The sequence below is a fragment of the Panthera tigris genome, chromosome X, assembly GCF_018350195.1.
Source record: "Panthera tigris isolate Pti1 chromosome X, P.tigris_Pti1_mat1.1, whole genome shotgun sequence".
NCBI classification, from domain to species: Eukaryota; Metazoa; Chordata; class Mammalia; order Carnivora; family Felidae; genus Panthera; species Panthera tigris.
Window position 1 is genome coordinate 42,277,053 of NC_056677.1, and position 10,269 is coordinate 42,287,321.

Genomic DNA, 10,269 nt, shown 5'->3' on the forward strand with positions numbered 1-10,269 from the left:
AATTAGGCAGTGTGGTAAGGTCCCCTCCCTAAGGAAAAAAAAACAAAACCTCAAGGCAACCTGGCTATACACATACGCGACAACAGCCCTCAAGACCTTGTAACATGAGACCACTTAATCAGACTACATGTTTATGTGTTACCATATATGGAAACAAAAAAGTAAAAAAAATGTATATTTTTAAAAAAATTTTTTTACATTGATTTATTTTTGAGAAACAGAGTGAGACAAAGCATGAGCGGGGGTGGGGCAGAGAGAGAAGGAGACACAGAATCTGAAGCAGGCTCCAGGCTCTGAGCAAGCGGTCAGCACAGAGCCTGATGCGGGGCTTGAACTCACAAACTGTGAGATCATGACCTGAGCCGAAGTCGGATGCTCAACTGACTGAGCCACCCAGGTGCCCCAAAAGTAAAAATATATTTTAAAAAACTACGCCATGTGGCATTCAGTGCTCAGTTCTTGGGGTAAAAACCCAACTGAGCCATGCTGGCACAAATAAAGTTGTTCCTAAAAACAAAACAAAAAACAAAAACAAAAAAACCACATCAGCATCGTGACTCTATGCGAGAATCCTGCTACAGCAACATCTAATCTAGTAGATGGAAAGGAGCCCTGAGAAGCTGTACAAAAATAAAATATTTTATGGCCGGAAGGGAACGGAAATAAGGAAATTTTCTAAGCAAAAAACCCAGATTGGTTATTGCAAGGTTACTTTCCTTTAGGGATGGCAGGAGTCTGTCAGGCAGACTACCAAACTAGTGCTGATCAGGTGATTCCTGATTGACTGTGTACGATTCTATTTCTGGGAGAGCCAAAACTGTAATTAAGTCTTGGTTTGGTGAAGTGGGGCTTAGCATAAGCAATTCCATTTTGGGCCTGTTGTCTTGTTTGTTTATTTTAACAATACATATACTTATCTTAAGGGTACAGTTCAGTGAGCTTTGACAATGTATACAACTTTGTAACCACTACCACAATCAATATATAAAACATTTTCATTGCCCCACAAAAATTTCCTTTGTGCCCCATCCTGACACACACCCCCCCCCCAACATCAGGCAACCACTGATGTGCTTTCTGTCACTGTAGATTGTATTTGTCTTTTTTAGAGTTTCACACAAATAGAATCAGACAGTTTGCACTCTTCTGTGTCTTGCTTCTTTCCGTCAGCATAGTGCTTTTGAGATTCATTCAACTTGTTGTGTATATCAGAATTTCCCCCCTTCTTATTGATGAATAGAATTCTGTGGTATAGATATTTCACCATCCATTTATCCATTCTCGTTGTTGTTGTTTTTTTTCTTTTTTTAAGGAGGCTCCATGCCCAGAGTGGAGCCCAACACAGGGCTTGAACTCACGACCCTGAGATCAAGACCTAAGCTGAGATCGAGAGTCAGACGCTTAACCGACCAAACCACCCAGGTGCCCCTCTCTCAGTGTAGTTTTCATTTCTGTTTCTCTAATTATGAGAGAGATTACACTTTTCATATGCTTAAGGGCCATTTTAATATCCCCCTTTAATGTGTGAATTATCTGTTCACATATCTTGCCCATTTTTCTGTTGGCTCTTTTGACCTTTTTCCCTTAAATTTTTTTAAATGTTTATTTAATTTTGAGAGAGAGAGAGAGTGAGCAGGGGAGGGACACAGAGAGAGAGACACACACAGAATCCAAAGCAGGCTCCAGGCCCTGAGCTATCAGCACAGAGCCCAACAGGGGGCTCAAACCCACAAACCATGAGATCATGACCAGAGCCGAATTTGGATGCTCAACCAACTGAGCCACCCAGGCATCCAATTTTTCCCTTAATTTTTTTTTTGCCATTAGAAAACAAAATAAAATCTTTTTAAATCTTGTTTTATTTTTTTTAATTTACATCCAAATTAGTTAGCATATAGTGCAACAATGATTTCAGGAGTAGATTCCTTAGTGCCCCTTACCCATTTAGCCCATCCCCCCTCCCACACCCCCTCCAGTAACCCTCAGTTTGTTCTCCTTATTTATGAGTCTCTTCTGTTTTGTCCCCCTCCCTGTTTTTATATTATTTTTGTTTCCCTTCCCTTATGTTCATCTGTTTTGTCTCTTAAAGTCCTCATATGAGTGAAGTCATGATTTTTGTCTTTCTCTGACTTACTAATTTCACTTAGCATCATACCTTCCGGTTCCATCCACATAGTTGCAAATGACAAGATTTCATTCTTTTTGATTGCTGAATAATACTCCATTGTGTGTGTGTGTGTGTGTGTGTGTGTGTGTGTGTGTGTGTGTTTATACCACATCTTTATCCATTCATCCATCGATGGACATTTGGGCTCTTTCCATACTTCGGCTATTGTTGATAGTGCTGCTATAAACATGGGGGTGCGTGTGTCCCTTCGAAACAGCACACCTGTATCCCTTGGATAGATGCCTAGTAGTGCAATTGCTGGGTCATAGGGTAGTTCTATTTTTAATTTCTTGAGGAACCTCCATACTGTTTTCCAGAGTGGCTGCACCAGCTTGCATTCCCATCCCTTAATTTTTAAGAGTTCTTTATATATTGAGGATATGAACACTTTACTGCAATAGATGTTACATGTATTTTCTCCCAGATTGTCAGTTGTCTTTTGGTCATGTTTATGATAATAGTATCTTGGAAATAGAGGTATGTATATTAATCCATGTATACACACCTATCTATATTTCTGTATCTATCAATCTGTATGTATTTTAAGGAAAACATGAATTCATACTGATATTCCAGTACAACATGGTTCATTCTATCTCTTCTTGCTTATCTGTGTCCTCCCACTCCAACTATGAGAAACCTGGCTCCAACCATCCACCACCCATTTACTCAATTCAGTTGCAGTACACATGTATAGTGATATCAGAATTGTTAACTTGTAGCCCTATGGGAAATAAATTTGCCAACATTGAGTTAAATGCTTTTCTATGGTCCCTTTTATCTTTAGCATTGGAGTTTCCAGTCAAAATGCCACTTTCTGGGGCACCTGGGTGTTTTAGTCGGTTGAGCATCTGACACTTATGAGCTCAGGTCATAGTCTCATAGTTGTGCGATTGAGCCCCATGTCCGGCTCTGCACTGACAACATGGAGCCTGCTTGGGATTCTCTCTCTCCCTCTCTCTCTACTCCTCCTCCCTCAAAATAATTAAATCAACATTTTAAAAAAATACCATTTCAAAGGTTACCTAGTTCAGCATGTCTTCTTCCTCCCTGTTCAGTGAGGTCATGTTATTTATTTGTCATACAGTTAGACTATGTTGTCATAATCTGCATTGCATCCTGGGATTACCTGATCTCCTGGTTTGCTTTTTTAAATTTTCATACATTAAAATTTATTTTTTGTGTTGTAATGATCTATAGGTTTTGACAAATACATTTTTTAAATGTTTGTTTATTTATTTTGAGAGAGAGAGAGTATGTGGGGAGGGGCAGAGAGAGAGGGAGACAGAGAATCCCAAGCAGGCCTGACAAGGGACTCGATCTCATGAACCATGAGATCATGACCTGAGTTGAAATCAAGAGTTGGACGCTTAACCGACTGAGCCACCCAGGTGCCCCCGACAAACACATTTTAAAGTTTTCCTCACATAGATTTTTTTTTTTCACATTTCTTCTTAGGTTCCTTCTTAAGGTATACTATCTTCTTTGTTGCTATTTTAAGTGGAGTTTTCACATTATAATCCTCTAACTGGTTATTATTTGTATATATAAAAGCAATTGATGACTTTTTAAAAATATTTTATTTTTGAGTAATCTCTACACCCAATGTGGAGCTCAAACTCACAACCCTAAGATCAAGAGTCACGTGCTCTACAGACTGAGCCAGCCAGGCACCCCAAGAAGGCCATTGACTCCTTTATGTTAATTTCACATCCTTCCACTTTGCTGAATACTTTTATTGTTGGAGTTAGTTTTATCATTGATTCTCTAGAGTTTGCCAGGTACAAAATCATATCGTCTGAAAATAAAGGTATCTTTATTTCTTCTTTTCCAATTCATGTACCTCTAATTGATTTCTCTTATCTAATTACCACTTTCTACAACAGGAACCAGGGCTTCTTGTTGAAATGGTTGATTCCAGGGCTGAGACAGGACAGTACAAGATGAACCTGGGGCATCTTGTTTTACCTGCCATTAAATGAATTTGAACTTAAAAAGAATCTCTGGGGATGGCTGGCTGGCTCAGTCTGTAGAACTTGCAACTCTTGATCTCAGGGTTGTGAGTTTGAGCCTCATGTTTGGCGTAGAGATTACTTAAAATTAAATTTTTTAACGTTTATTTATTTTTGAGAGAGAGAGAACGGGGGAGGGGCAGAGAGAGGGGGAGACACAGATATCGAACTCGAGGCTCTAACTCCTGAACTGCGAGATCATGACCTGAGCCACCCAGGCGCCCCGAGATTACTTAAAATTAAATCTTTGGGGTGCCTGGGCGACTCAGTCTGTTAAGTGTCTGACTTTGGCTCAGGTCATGATCTCATGGTTTGTGGGTTTGAGGCCTGCTTCAGGCTCTACACTGACAGTGCAGAGCCTGCTTGGGATTCTCTCTCTCTGCCTCTCTCTCTTCCCCTATCCCATTTGTGCCTTTTCTCTCTCTCAAAATAAATTAAAAAAAAGTCCTTGGGGTGCCCGAGTGACTCAGTCGTTTAAGCGTCTGACTTTGGCTTAGGTCACCATCTCAAGGTTTGTGGGTTTGAGCCCCGTGTTGGCTCTGTACTGACAGCTCATACTCGTGAACCTTGAGATCATGACCTGAGCTGAAGTCAGACGCTTAAACGACTGAGTCACCCTGTTGCCCCCATCCTCACAAATTACTTCTATCTATCTATCTATCTATCTATCTATCTATCTACTATTTTTAATGTTTATTTAATTTTGAGAGAGACAGATAACGAGCAGGGGAGGTTCAGAGAGAGAGAGAGGGAGACACAGAATCCGAAACAGGCTCCAGGCTCTGAGCTGTCAGCACAGAGCCCCACACGGGGCTCGAACTCATGGACCGTGAGATCATGACCTGAGCTGAAGTCGGATGCTTAATCGACTGAGCCACCCAGGCGCCCCCCGCCCCCGCACACACACAAATTACTTCTTAATTATAATGAAGAAAGGGGTAACTTTACAGTGGAGAAACCTGGTGGACACCACCTTAACCAAGTGGATGACATTAACATCAAAGAGATGGGGACAAACTGGTATTTCCTGCCCCCTGATGTGATGTACTGAGAAACACACTTCACTTCTGTGGTGTTTCTGCCAAAAATTCAAATCTGAATCTGATAATGAGAAAATACCAAGCAAACCCCAATTGAGGGACATTCTACTAAATAACAGTTTGTACTCTTCAAAAACATCAAGGTCATAAAAAAAAAAAGAAAAACTGAGGAAATGATCCACATTTAAAAAGATTAAAGGAACATGACAACTGTATGCAATCGTGATTCTGGATTGAATCCCTGTACCAGAAAAAAGGTTTTTATTTTACTATAAAGGATATCAGTGGGACAATGGGCAAACTTTGAATAATGTCTGTAAAATAGATAAGAGGATTATATCAGTATTGACTTCCTGATTTCGATAATGATACTGTGGTTATGTAGGGGAATAGCTTTCTCTTAGAGATCTTTGTAAAGGAAAGAGTTAACAGTAGGCCTGAGACTGGCTATCCTCACAAGGACTTGATTGCAAGGTTAGCCCCTGACTAGCATCTGGAAACTTGGCTGATAAACTGTTCCCTACAGTGATATAAAACTTTTTCTAAATGATAAGAATGGTTCACTGTGCCAAACCGTTTGTACAAACAATTTATGCTGAGCACCTGCATTCCTTTAGGAAGTCTAGAATTTTGCTCCATGCCAGGTAGAGGGTGACTTGTAACCATCCACCAGTGAAAACCTTAGGCACTGAGTCTCTAATGAGCTTCCCTGGAAGACAACATGTCACATGTGTTTTCACAATTCATTGCTGGAGAGGTTACATGCATCCTGTGTGACTCCGCTGGGAGAGGACTCTTAGAGGCTTGTGCCTGGTTTCCTCTGGACTTCAGCCCATGTCCCTTTTCCCTTTGCTCCGGGGAGGTGGGCAGCCTAAGGAGGTCTGTGCAAGGATTTCTCCAGATTCCACCTGTGTCTTTTGTTCTTAGTGATCCTATCATGGACCTATCCTTTAACTGTAATAAATCTTAGCTAGGAGTACCACTATATGCTAAATCTTGTAAGTCCTTCTACTGAATCACCAAACTGGGGGATGGTCTTGGGGACCCCCCCCCCACACACACAGAAAGAAGGAATGATAAAGGGAAGTGGCAAAAATGTTAACAAAGGAACATCCCAATTAAAGGGTATAAAACTTGTCTGTAAATCTGAAATTATTTCAAAATAAATTTTTTAATGGAAAATGAAACCAAATCTGTATCCTAAGTGGATACATTGCGTACTGCTAAAGGTGTATCTACTTCCAGGTCCTCTTCAAGAACATACGTGGGAAATATACATACACAGTTCTCTTTCTCTGACTATCTTATCTAAAATCTTGAGATCATCTTGTTACCTCCAATTCCAAATCAATACTTCAGGGTACATTCTTGTCTCCTCCATCCATCTTTATTTATTTATTTTTTAACTTTTTAAAATGTTTATTTTTGAGAGGGAGAGAGAGAGAGTACGAGCAGGGGAGGGGCAGAGAGTGAGGAAGACACAGAATTTGAAGCAGGCTCCAGGCTCTGAAGTGTCAGCCCAGAGCCCGACGCGGGGCTCGAACTCATGAACCATGAGATCATGACCTGAGCCGAAGTCAGATGTTTAACTGAGCCACCCAGACACTCCCCCCATCCATATTTATACCTTCCTTCTTATAGCTATAACTCTGTTTGCAAGTAACCTAGCTCCTATTATTCCTGATATATTTACTTGTTTCCTGAAGCCTAGATCACACAAAAGGGATTTGGGGAATTGTCAACCCATATCTCTACAAGAGCAAATCTATTTACTAGAGTCCAACATTTATTTATAGGCATTTTAAAGGTAAAATTTCCATACAGAAAGATTTACAAATCAAAATTTATAGCATCTCAGGGCGCCAGGGTGGCTCAGCCGGCCGAGCGTCTGACTTTGGCTCAGGACATGGTCTCTTGGTTTGTGAATTCGAGCCCTGCGTGGGGCTCTGTGCTGACAGCTCAGAGGCTGGAGCCTGCTTCGGATTCTGTGTCTCATTCTCTTTCTGCCCCTCCCCCACTTGTGCTCTGTCTCTCAAAATTTATAGCATCCTGGCAAATGATGAATATAATCAAGTAGCCCATACCCTTATCAAGTTATAGACTATTTACCAGAACTTTCCCTCCTCCCTCTTTCCAGTCAATCCCTTCCCCCATGGGGCAATTATTGTTCTGAGTTGGGGTTTTTTTGGGGGGGGCATGTGGATATTCTATTGTTCCATCATTTGTTGAAAATATTGCCCATTCTGCACTGCCTTTGCACCTTTTTCAAAAGTCAATTGACCATATAAGTGTGGGTCTATTTCTGGAGTTTCTATACTCTTTCATTGATATATGTTGCTGTCTTGACACCAGTACCACAATGTCTTGATTAATATAGCTTTGCAATAAATCTTGAGGTCAGGATGTCCTACAAATTTGTTCTTGCTTTTCTAAGTTGTTGTGGTTTTTTTCTAGAAATAGCTACCATTTTGTTTGTTTGTTTGTTTGTTTGTTTTGAGAGTGAGAGAGCACGAGTGAGTGAGAGGCAGAGAGAGAGGGAGAGAGAGTGCCAAACCTAAAGCAGGGCTCCAGATCACCCAATGCTAGCTCACTGGCCAGACCGTGACATCATGACCTGAGTCGAAATCAGATGCTTAATTGACTGAGTCACCCAGGAGCCCCATGAATGACATTTTAAAATTTCAATTCCCTAAGGGTCATTGCTGGTATATAGAAATACAGTTAAGTGTAGTATATTGATCTTGTATCCTACAATCTTGCTAAAATCACTTATTCTAGTGGTTTTTTGTAGATTCCACATGATTTTTTACATAGATGAATACATACATACATACATACATACATACATATTATCTCCAGATAAAGACAGCTTTGTTCTTCCTTTCCAATCTGTATACGTTTTCTTTCTTTCTTGCCTTATTGCACTGGCTAGAAGCTCCAGTACCATGTTGAACTGAAGTGATGAGAGTGGAGATCCTCAGTTTGTTCCTGATCTTAGGGGGAAAGACATTCAGTCTTACACTGTTAAGTTTGATGTTACTAACCATTTGCAACGACATGGATGGAACTAGAGAGTAGTATGATGCTAGGTGAAGTAAGTTAGCCAGAGAAAGACAAATACCATATGATTTCACTTCTATGTGGAATTTAAGAAACAAAACAAATGAGCAAAGGGGGAAAAAGGGAGGGGAGAGGCAAACCAAGAAACAGACTTAACTATAGAGAACAAACTGATGATTGCTGGAAGTGAGGTGGGTGGAAGATGGGTGAAATAGGTGATGGGGATTGAGGAGTGCATTTGAAGTGATGACCACTAGAAGATGTATAGAAGTGTTGAATCACTATATCGTACTACACCTGAAACTAATAAGACACTGTGTTAACTAAATGGAATCAAAATTAAAACTTAAAAAAAATTGAGGTGGGGCAGCTGGGTGGCTCACTTGGTTGGGTGTCTGACTTTGGCTTAAGTCATGATCTTGCGGTTTGTGTGTTTGAGCCCCATGTCAGGCTCTGTGCTGACAGCTCAGAGCCTGGAGCCTACTTTGGATTCCCTGTCTCCCTCTCCCTCTGCCCCACCCCTGCTCATGCTCTGTCTGTCTGTCTGTCTCTCTCTCAAATAAATAAATATCAAAAAAAATTTTTTTAAGTTTGAGGTTACTATACATTTTTTGTAAATGCTCTATATCATGTTGAGGAGATATTACCTTTTATTTCTAGTTTTCTGAGAGTTTTTTTTTTTAAGTCAGGAATGGATGGTGGAGTTTGTCAAATGCTTTTTCTGCATTTGTCAGATAATCATATGGTTTTGCTTGCATTCTTAGAGTAAATTCAACTTTGTGCTGATGTATTCACTTTTGTATATATTGCTAGATTTGATTTACTAAAATATTGCTAAAAACTTTTGCATCTCTGTGAAGGATAACTGTGTATACAGTTGACTCCTTTTTTTTTAACTTTTTATTTTTTTAAGTAAGCTCTATGCTCAACATGGGGCTTGAACTCACGACCCTGAGATCAAGAGTCACAGTCTCCACCCACTGAGCCAACCAGGCGTCCCTACAATTGACAACATGGGGGTTGGGGCACTGACCCCCTGCACAGTTGAAAGTCCACATATAAATTTTGACTCCTCAGTGCTGATGCATAGGGGCACTTGTACCCAATGTTATAGCAGCACTTTCAACAATAGCCAAATTATGGAAAGAGCCTAAATGTCCATCAACTGACGAATGGATAAAGAAGATGTGGTTTATATATACAATGGAACACTACTTGGCGATGAGAAAGAATGAAATCTGGCCATTTGTAGCAATGTGGATGGAACTGGAGAGTGTTATGTGAAGTGAAATAAGTCAGGAAGAGAAAGACAGATACCATATGTTTTCACTCATATGTGGATCCTGAGAAACTCAACAGAAGACCACGGGGGAGGAGAAGGGGGGAAAAGTTACAGAAAGGGAAGGAGGCAAAGCATAACAGACTCTTAAATACTGAAAACAAACTGAGGGTTGATGGGGGGGTGGAGGGGAGAGGAAAGTGGGTGATGGGCATTGAGGAGGGCACCTGTTGAGATGAGCACTGGGTGTTGTATGGAAACCAATTTGACAATAAATTTCATATAAAAGAAAGCAAGAAAGAAAGAAAGAAAGAAAGAAAGAAAGAAAGAAAGAAAAACTAGAAGGCAATGTGAAAAATATGAAACTTACTTGTGTTTGGGGAGTAAGATTAAGATGTTTATTTTTCTACTTTAAAAGTTATTTTAATGGTATTATATCAACTTTTATGAAGCTGAAAAAAGAAAAATAAATAAATTTTGACTCCTCAAAACCTTAACTGCTAATACCTATTGTTGACCACGAGCCTTACTGATAATATAAACAATTGATTAACACATATTATGCATGTTATATTTATTATATATCATATCCTTATAATAAAGTAAGGTAGAGAAAATAAGATGTTATTAGGAAATTCATAAGGAAGAGAAAATACATATACAGTACTGTACTATATTTATCTTAAAAAATCCACGTATAGGGGCTTAGTT